The sequence below is a fragment of the Lynx rufus genome, unplaced genomic scaffold (assembly GCF_022079265.1).
Source record: "Lynx rufus isolate CCGP_SWC_20201006 ecotype Redwood Valley unplaced genomic scaffold, mLynRuf1.p SCAF_1, whole genome shotgun sequence".
In the NCBI taxonomy this organism is placed as follows: Eukaryota; Metazoa; Chordata; class Mammalia; order Carnivora; family Felidae; genus Lynx; species Lynx rufus.
Genome location: NW_025814823.1, coordinates 51,119,592 through 51,129,827, shown reverse-complemented (window position 1 = coordinate 51,129,827; position 10,236 = coordinate 51,119,592). Strand labels below are relative to the sequence as shown.

Sequence of the window (10,236 nt, the reverse complement as noted above, 5' to 3'; positions counted from 1 at the left end):
TGGAATGCTTTATTACCTTATTTTCTAAGAAATGAGTCATTTCTGAGTGTGTTTCCAAGAAACACCCAGACAATATAATAATACAAATATTTGTCTTTATGTAAGATATTTGTTTTTATGTAATATAAAGGAGTATTTGTCTGAATAATAATGTTTTGAAGTAAAACATGGCCGTGCCTCACACAAGGAAGGAATGTGACACAGGATCCCCCACCAGATGAGGGAAAAGGATAAAAAACACAAGAGTGCTGACAACGAAGAAGACTGGAAATGACTTTTGTGATAACAATAACAGTAACAACATCCCTCCGTATGTGTCTATCACTTCACATAAACTTGGTTTTAGTACTGTTTTTACTTTTTAATAAAAATTTTAAAAAATTATATAGTGCAGTATTTTTTAATTAGAACTTCAAAAATACAGGCATGATTTCTACTTATGATTCTGGAAATTAGGGGGAAAATAACTATTTGTCAGTTGTTATGTAAGGTACATTGGTGATACAGCAATATGACTCATTTTCCAGAAAAACTTGAATTCGGTAAATTGTTTTTGCACTGGATGAATTTCATGACAAGTTTTTGAGGTAGGCTGAGGTAATGACACAGTAGGAACTGGAGAATGCTGCATTTGGTTGTTTTTTGTTTTCTTTTTTTTTTTTTAACGTTCTTATTCATTTTTGAGAGACAGAGACAGAGCGTGAGTTGGGAAGGAGCAGAGAGAGAGAGGGAGATACAGAATCTGAAGCAGGCTCCAGGCTCTGAGCTGTCAGCACAGAGCCCGATGCGGGGCTTGAACCATGGACTGCAAGATCCTGACCTGAGCTGAAGTCGGATGCTCAACTGACTGAGCCACCCAGGTGCCCCGAGAATGCTTCACTCAGAAAGAATGTTCTGGTGGTTGTGGGGAGAAATGCCACATATGTGGTCCAGGGGGCTTGGGAACTCCAGAATGCTAATGACTTGGAATCCAGATGCCCTCACAGACCCACCTGCTCTATAGAGACCACTGCCTCCCACCAGTCCCTGTGACCAGAATCACAGTAACTACCTACCAGAGAGAAATGAGTCTATTTATTTATTTAATCTATTTTTATTTTTTGGAGAAATCAGTTTACTAATTACTATTGTCGAGGGCCTATCATGTGCAGGTCACCCTTGTAGATTCCAGAGACAGATTTATAGATGCAGTCCATGCTTTGGAGGTGACAGTGAATAATAAGTTTATACTAAGAGCAGCTTTCCTTCAGAAGTAACCATCACTGTTTTAGATGTAGGGATACAAAGATAAATGAGATATAACCTATGTCTTCTAGGAACTCATACTTACGCTGAGTTAAAAGGATGAATCAGATACTGTTCCTGTACCTAAAGGGTACAGTCGAGTCAATACTAGTAAATATAGTTAATAGTGATAAGAATAGCTTCTATTTGTTGAGAATCTACTGTGTACCAGGCACCGTATTAAGTGCCTTGATTCTACTCCTTTTTTTTTTTTAATTTTTTTTTAACGTTTATTTTTAAGACAGAGAGAGTGACAGAGCATGAACGGGGGAGGGACAGAGAGAGAGGGAGACACAGAATTGGAAGCAGGCTCCAGGCTCTGAGCCATCAGCCCAGAGCCCGACGCGGCGCTCGAACTCGCCGACCGCGAGATCATGGCCTGAGCTGAAGTCGGACGCTTAACCGACTGAGCCACCCAGGCGCCCCATCTACTCCTTAAACTCTACTCTTTGCAACTCTATCCTAATAATTAATTGGGATAATTAGTTGTCCCAATTACACAGAAGGGTTTAGGATCAGAAAGGTAAAGTGAGTTGATATTAATCACCTGGGCAGAATATTGTGGAGAAGAGATCAAACTCAGTCTGACTCTACAGCTTGCCCTATTTCCTCTGCACGATAATATAGACATCTATTATTTAACAAAGTTTTATCAATAGGGGAAGACTTTCTTATACCATCTGCAGTGTTTTAAGAAGCACAATTGCCTAATGAAATGCTTTAGTGGAAAACAGTGTCAGAAAGCACACAGCTTCTGTGATAGGCACCTCAGAAAGAAGGTGCATGTTAATGAAGGTAGACTCATTGCAGTAATAAACAAATTGGAGTAAAGAATGTATAATGGCTCACACATAATAGTTTATTACTTGCTTACATAATACCCTTAAAGGTGTCTTTTTGTTGTTGTTTATTTATTTTGAGAGAGGCAGAGACAGCATGAGTGGGGGGGGGGAGGGAGAGAGAGAGAGAGAGGGAGGGAGGGAGGGAGAATCCCAAGCAGGCTCTGTGCCATCAGCGCAGAGCCTGTTGTGGGGCTTGAACCCATGAACTGTGAGATCATGACCTGAGCTAAAACCAAGAGTTGGACGCTTAACGGACTGAGCCACCCAGGCACCCCCAAAAAGGTGTTCTTTAATCAGAGTTTCATAGTGGTGATTCAGAGACCCAGCCTCCTTGTACCCTGTCGCTCTGCCATGTGGCTCTGCCATCCTCTCTGTGTGGCTTCCAAAGTGGTTTCGTTTGTTGCATGAGGACAGTGGATGTGGAAAGAGCACAGATTACTGTGCACAGAAGTTCCATGGACCAGACCTATGAGTGGTACACATCCCTTATAATCCCCTTGTTAGAGTTCAGTGTTGTAGCTATATAGCTCCAAGGGAACTGGATGTGAGAGGTCTACGTGTGTGTCTAGGAAAGACTAGGAATGTGGCCAGTGGTCTTGACCCCAAGATGGCTTTGCTGCAACTCTATGTTGAAAAGCACAACTAATTTGGCAGCATTAGAGTGTCCTGTGAGAGGGGATGTGTTATTTTGGGTATAGCCTCAGCAAAATGGCCTAAAGTTCTGGCTAGAGTATTTTGTGGAGCAAAATAGGAGCAGGTTTCTGAAGGACAGAGAAGTAAAGGCGTGGTCAGGAGAGAGAGCTTCAGCACTGTTCACATGTCTGGGGTCCTTCTCCCTTCTGTAAACTTATGTGTCTCATAGGTTGGCTTTTAGTTGGTGAAATCTCTGCACCTGACCCAGAGTCTCAGCAGGGCACTGGGCACATCTTCTTCACAGCTTTGTCGTGGACTGTGGACAGGGGTGGAAGGCCACTGGGCCTTGGGCTCCCATTTTTCAACCCAATGTTCACTTGGCCTGCAGGATCAAACACATAAGACTCAGCAGTCAGCAGGTTAGAGAAGAGGGTGGAAGAGAGACGGAGAAGCTGACCATTGGGGCAAAAGCAGAACACTTTTCTTTTCTCTTGATCTCTACTCTTTCCCTCATTTCCCTTCACTGAATGTAACTTTTCCCTAAGAGAGTATTTGTGCAGACATCCTCCCTCCTGGGTCCCCTCCATCATCCATGTTATGTAAAATGTCATTGAGGAACATGGTCTCCAGAAGTTCCATGGGGAGAAGAGTCACAGGGCCGCCCTCCAGGACAGATATGAAGGAGGTGACATTATTGGGTACCTTTGCCTTTCATTTTGTGTTTTTCCAGCAGGTGCCTTTCCTGAGCTTACTTCTAGCTCTCTTGGTTGGAAAAATACCTGATAAAGGAATCTCTATAAGATCTTCACTTTTGTGTGGAGTGAATATTTCCATTGTGTCAGATTTCTCTTACTCATCTTCAGAACAAATCCTTGTTGATGGGATTTCTGATTCCCCAACAATTTCTGGAGGTTGTATCCTGGGAAGATCCTCCTAGGGGCTCTTTAGAAGCTGTAGATGTATCCTTGAGATGTATATTCTTGAGAACAATGTTTTTCTGGTGAATTTGGGTGATTTTATCCAAGCCCTGAGAGGGGTCCATTTTCCTATAACCATTAAACAAATCACTGGATAAATTTGAAAAAGTTCTCAGCTGCCACAAATAATTTCCCTTTTAAGTCTGAGATTTTTGTTTTCCAACAATGCAACTGAGTTAAGCAATAGGTAAATTATGAAGATATTATTTAGTGGGAGAGATGATGACATTGGAACATTTGATCTACACTTCCAATTGAAAACAGAGGTTCTTAAGATGTTTGGCATCAATAGATTTGATGGCACACTGGAAGAGATTGAGAGTCTCAGAACAGCATAACAGTTACAGTGCAGTTTCTGTCACAGGATAATCATGCCTCCTGTGTGTATAACATTCTTCTCCACCCCCACACTGCTCGCCAGTTTGCCCCAGTAGTGTCCACTTTGGTAGACTGATTGATTGCCCTGAACTCCTCTGATATACCCACAAGGCAAAAATTCTTATGGGTTCTAGTGAACAAACACCTTTATTTGGATCCAGATGAATTAATGTTCCTTACCTCTTATTCACAGCACATCGTCCTCTACTCTATAACGTTTAAATTAAATTATGGCAGCACACCCATGCAAGGGCACACCATGAGTAGTCGCCACTGACTGTGGACCATTGTGGGTTCTAGAAACGGTTGAACATACAAAGATGAACACTGAATAGCTTGGAAATAGCATAAGGTTACCTTCTTTATGGAGGGTATTGTGGGTTCATTTGTGTTTCCCAAAGAGATATGTTGAAATCCTAACTTCTAGTACCTGTGAATGTGGCTTTATTTGGAAATAAGGCCTTTGCTTATGTAGTCAAGTTCAGTTGAGGTCATCCTGGATTACAGTGGGTCCTAATTCACTGGTGTGCTTGTAAGAAGAAGCACATTTGTGCACATAGACACACAGGGAGAGTGCTATGTGATGACAGAGGCACAGATTGGAATGAATCAGCTGTGAGCCACAGAATGCCAGGGGCTGTTGGCAAGTGAGGAGAAAGGCTTGGGATGGATTCTCCCTCAGAGCTTCCAGAAGGAACCAGCCCTGCCAACACCTTGACTTCAGACTTCCAGCCTCCACACTGAGAGAAAAAATGTCTGTTGTTTTAAGCTACCCATTTTGTGGTGCTTTGTTATGATGGCCCCACAAGAAACCAGCTCTGAGGGTAATGTTGAAACCAGTCATCTCCTCCACCAACTTTATGTCACAGTTGTGCCTTTTGTCATGGAGGCCCTGGATATACCTACTGGTGGGAAAAGAACTTTGATGGAATATTGTTCCCACTTGGAAGCAAGAGAAATTCTCTCTCTCCCTGCCCCTACTTCTGCCTCTCCTTCTCATTCCTCCTTCCTCCCCCCTTCTCTCTGTTGGCATCTTCAAAGTTCACTCACTGGTAAAAGGATCACAATAATATCCATACTTTCTTAAAAAATATGTGTTGAGAGGGGCCTTTGTTTTTCTTTTTCCTTTTCAGGTGCTGAGGTTTTTAGTGAGCCCTGTCTTGTCAGTACTGCAAGGCTTCAATCAAATAGCACTTGAACTCTTTTCAAAGACTTGCAAGATTGAAAAGATTCCAGCCTGTTGAACGGAGAGTAATAGGTGTCAAACACCCTCTCCATTTCTGAAAATCTCTCCTCTTTCCTTGCTGGACGGGCGAAAGAGAAGAGGTGGGGATGGGGGGTGGCAGTGCAGGGTGGCACCAAGAAGAGGGACTGGCATTTTGTGCACTACTCACATTTGCTGCTTATCTGTGAGCCGTTTGCCAGTCCTAGGGGTCCCGCTGCCACCCTCGATATTTGGAATTGAAGAGGCTGAGGTACACACAGCCCAATTAAGAGTGTGACACTTTAATCAGATAAGGATTAAGGGCAAGCAAAGGCAAAAACAGTACCTTTACTGATTTCTGGGAGATAATTAAACCAGACTTAACTGCACAGGGAGAAAAAGGATATGATAAGTTTATAAAAGAGAAGACCTTAAATTCTGCAACATTAAGTTAATGCTCTGCATCAACAAAGCGAAGAAATCTCCTAACGGGGTGATATGGGCGCATCAGGATAGTTAGTAGCTGTTAAAAAAGATCGCAAAGGGCGGATGATAAATATCCGTAGCCATTTGTGCATAATAAACTCACATATATTGAATAGTTGGATGAGATGTTCTTTTAACTGGCTGCATAAAATACAAAATTTTTCAACACAGAAAGGCAACTGACTTTTTTGCTAGTGGAGTTCTCACTGAACATCCTTGCTGCCAACTTTAATTGTTGTTCCATTGAAGGTATTAATAAAATTTCAGAACATACCACTGGTTATATATATGTATGGTATCTGAAACACACACACACACACACACACACACACACACACACACACACAGAGAGAAAGATATTTTCTCAGCTTTTATTCTCCTGGAGAGAGCTCACGACAACCTTCCTGCCTGAAAATTCAACTTCCCTGATCCTCTTTACTCATTGATCAACAAAATGCATCTATACATATATACTAATCACCCCGAATGTAAATAATATATTTAATGTGTGTTCTTACTCAGTGTTTGTTTCGTAAGTAACTGTAATGATTGGGGTCCTTGGGTTGCAGGCAACAGAAGATGACTTTGGACAATTTAAGAAAGGAAATTTATCAGGAACTCAGCACATCAACTGGAAAGCTGAGACTCAGGCTTGGTAAGTCATTACTTAAGGCTGCTCTGGGTGCTGGGAGTGTTTCCAGACCAGGAACAATCATGTCCAGGCACCATGGGTGAGAACTATGGAATTCCAACAGCTTCTTCCATCTCAGTGTCTCTCACATAAGATGCAAATCCTAGAAGACAACAGCTGATATTCTGGGCTTCTGGCTTTTCCAAGGAAGTGTGGGGAAAGCTGGTTAATGTGACATTCTCAGTGGGATTGAGGCATTGGATTTACTGTTCTGCCAATGCAATATAATGGGAAAGAAGTAATTCTCCAAAAGAAAATGTGTGTCCTACAGGAAGGAGATGGGAATACTGAGCTGCCAAAAATATTACACACGCACGTAAATCTCTACTGCCATCGTTTATATTTGTGTCTTTACATTTGATTTAAGTTATTGTATATGCATATGCAAATAATGCATAGTATATTATATTATAATACACATATTATATGCATTTGTGTATATACATAGGACTATGCTACTTTTAAATAGTATCTTGCAATGGTAGCACTTAACCAATACTTTACAACCAAAGTTTTACAGACTTGATGTGGATTTTGAATGCTGCGAAACACCGTTTTGATGATTCTCTTCTGGAAATAATTTCCCTAATCTGAATGATTTCTTTTTTACATCTAGCAGAGAAGGAGAGAGGGTAATGTAGTGAATCAAAAGCACATCTGTTGATTTATGGGGTGCCTCAATGGTGACTTAGAGATGAACAGATCATTAATTTGATACTTGTTGAAAATGTGGATGGAAATGCAGAGAGAGGGAGGGGTTGAAATTACTGTAGGACCACCGGTCTTTTGAAAGGAAAAGGGTCACAAGTGTAGAAGAGTCTGGCTTGTGACACAAGGCAGGTAGGTAGTTGGAAAGGAAGAGGGGAATGAATATATAATTATCCAGTCTAGGTCATTTTTTGAGGCTTGCGAAGCTAAACTAAAAAGTTACCAGATTTTGTACTTGAGGAGTATATCTTTTGTCTTGGGTTTGTTTCTAGAAATAGTTGTTATTTAGCTATATTTATGGTTAAAAATCTTGACCAAATTCACCATAGATACTAAAATTTAATTAAAAAGTGGGGTAATCACATTCAATTCATATACAAATGCAGTTAACTTCCCCTAATACACATTCAATTCATATATAAATACAGTTAACTTTTTTTAGAGTGATTTCTATTAAAACATATTCCAATAGTTTGAAAACCCTGACGTTTGTTTTGTTTGTCTTCTGTTTTTGTTTCTATGAAAACACTGACATGTATGGTAAAAAAAAAAAAGGCAAATTCTAAGTTGTTACATTTGAATCCTGAGTTTCTGTTAATGGCTTGACCTATAATCACTGATACACATTCACTGCAAACTAAGTGCTTTCAGTAGAGTTAGATGTTATTAATTTGAGTGGACTGAAAGAAATATTCTTTTCTTTACGTGATTTCTTTTCATTTTTTTCTTTTTCTTTTTAAAAATGTTTATTTATTTTAAGAGAGAGAGAGAGAGAAAGAGAGTGTGTGTGCACAGCAGGGGGAAAGGCAGAGAGAGAGAGAGAGAGAGAGGAGAGAAAAATCCTAAGCAGGCTCCAAACTCTCCGGGTGGGGCCTAACACTGGGCTTGATCTCAGGAACCATGAGATCATGACCTGAGCTGAATGGAGTCGGACGCTTAATTAACTGAGCCACTCAGGCTCCCCTAGGTAATTTCCTTTTAAATCCAACCAAGGGGCGCCTGGGTGGCTCAGTCGGTTAAGTGTCCGACTTTGGCTCAGGTCACGATCTCATGGTTTGTGGGTTTGAGCCCTGCGATGGGCTCTGTGCTGACAGGTCAGAGCCTGGAGCCTGCTTTGGATTCTCTGCACCCCCCACTCCCTGCCCTGCTCAAATTCTGTCTCTCTCTGTCTCAAAAATAAATAAACATTAAAAAAAAGATCCAACCGAGGTATGGTTTTATTTTTTCAAAATTCTGCCCTATTGGGGTTCAGAGGTTTGTTTGTTTTGTTTTCCTTAGCTCTCCAATGTTGGATAATACTTTTACCTCTGAGGCTGGCTGGCTGTATAAGAATTACCAGATGGTCAGCCCTGTAGACCAGCTTTGCCTTTACTACTGATATGGGGCTTAGGAGCTTGTCAACCATTGTAAAACTGAAACAGGAAATGGACAGTAATATAATTGATGTCCAAGGTGAAAAATCAACAGATTCCACTATAATTTTCTTAATGAAAAGATCTTTAACTGTGGCATTAGCATATTTTGTGTAGTCTGGAAAGCAGCAAGGCATATATAGCAATGTGAGAATCTCAAACAAAATCTTCAGCAAGGGCACTTAATGTGGAAATAATAGTCTCTGGGACCTGGAGGAGGTCTGATGGAGAAACTGCTGGGTCAGAAGACTGAGATCGTAAAAGAGAGTTTGTATTAGGGGAAAATAAGCTGGGATGCTATCACTGGGGGAGAAGTGGGCTGGGCTGCTTTCTTGGAGTTTCCTCCTATCATCCTACTCCCTTTGTGCTCCCTCCCACCCCTCCCCAATCCCTTAGCAACTTTTGTCTCTGGGGGTGGTTGCTATAACTGGGTTTAAAGGCTTTTCTTCTATGATTCTCACAAAATCTCCCTGGAGTAGGCTAATATTATCACCATTTTACAGATGAGAGAACATATGTCACTAGCCTACAATTATAAAGAAAATGGAAAAGCAGAGATTAGAAAATTGTTCTGTGCTTGATTACCTAAAAAAGGTTCACGATGTTCATGTGATCAATACGGGAGCAAGTGGTGTGAAGGTTCGAAACTACCCACAGAATTTCAGAAGGACAATAGCATCCCCACCCCAAGGATTTCCTCTTCTTCTTTTTTTTTTGACAAAAATTTCAGAGGGAAACTTCTCAATCCTCTCAGAAAACCAGAAAGAAAAAAAAATGTCTCTCTCTCTCCCTGGAACATTTTTAAAAGAATGGGCTTTCATACCTCAACCCAGAGATACTGGAAAATTGGATACTGTCTTGGGGCTTCTATATTTCGGATGGTCCTATATTCGCAGTGGAGAGAGGTCTTTGGAGTCAGGTCTCTGCAGCGGCCGGACCGGTGGCCACCAGCAGATGCTACGACAGCCCTGTGGTGTGTTCCTGCATGAAGAGCAGAACATGATGGCTTCTCTCTTGCCCTCAAGCCACTGAGGCCCAGGTCAGGGTTGGCTGCAAGGCAGTGTCCTCATGACATATCCTTCAGAGCATATGTTGGCAGCCTTCTTGGAATCCTTATTCCCCTGTTTCTTTTCTTTTCTTTTTTCTTTTTAAAATTTTTTTTAAAAAATGTTTAATTTTTGAGAGAGTCAGAGACAGAGTGTAAGTAGGGGAGGGCCAGGGAGAGAGGGAGACACAGACTCCGAAGCAGGCTCCAGGCTCTGAGCTGTCAGCACAGAGTCTGACGCAGGGCTCGAAGTCCTGAACCACGAGATCATGAGCTGACGTCAGATGTCGGATGCTTAACCCGCTGAGCCACCCAGCCCGCCCCGTGGTTATTGCTTTTAATTGCTTGTCAAAATCTCGGGTAGGTAAAAGCAGAAGTTCATTTTGTAATATTAGATCTCAGAGAGGAGGGATTATGAGAAACACTTGATGTGTTATGCTGATTCAGTGACCGATTTGTTTTTAATTTAGTTCCATTGCACACGTAAGCTTCAACAAGTCACAGGTGTCCACACCTCAAGGATCTCACCTGTAAAATGGAGCCCATCTTCCAGATGTTGACAGGATGTTTGTAAGG

General features: G+C 41.5%; 1 long non-coding RNA gene across 2 annotated transcripts in view; it reads left to right on the top strand.

Moving 5' to 3' along the window:
- Positions 1 to 3,498: 3,498 nt before the first annotated feature.
- The window catches only part of LOC124513042 (uncharacterized), a 49,669-nt gene continuing 42,931 nt past the window's right edge, over positions 3,499 to 10,236 (top strand). Inside the window, exons 1-3 of one of the 2 annotated variants that reach the window (XR_006962283.1) lie at positions 3,499 to 3,579; positions 5,248 to 5,372; positions 6,374 to 6,459. This is a non-coding gene — a long non-coding RNA (uncharacterized LOC124513042). Of the gene's footprint in view, positions 3,580 to 5,247; positions 5,441 to 6,373; positions 6,460 to 10,236 lie in introns of those variants that run through there. The other variant, XR_006962284.1, reaches the window with a different exon arrangement.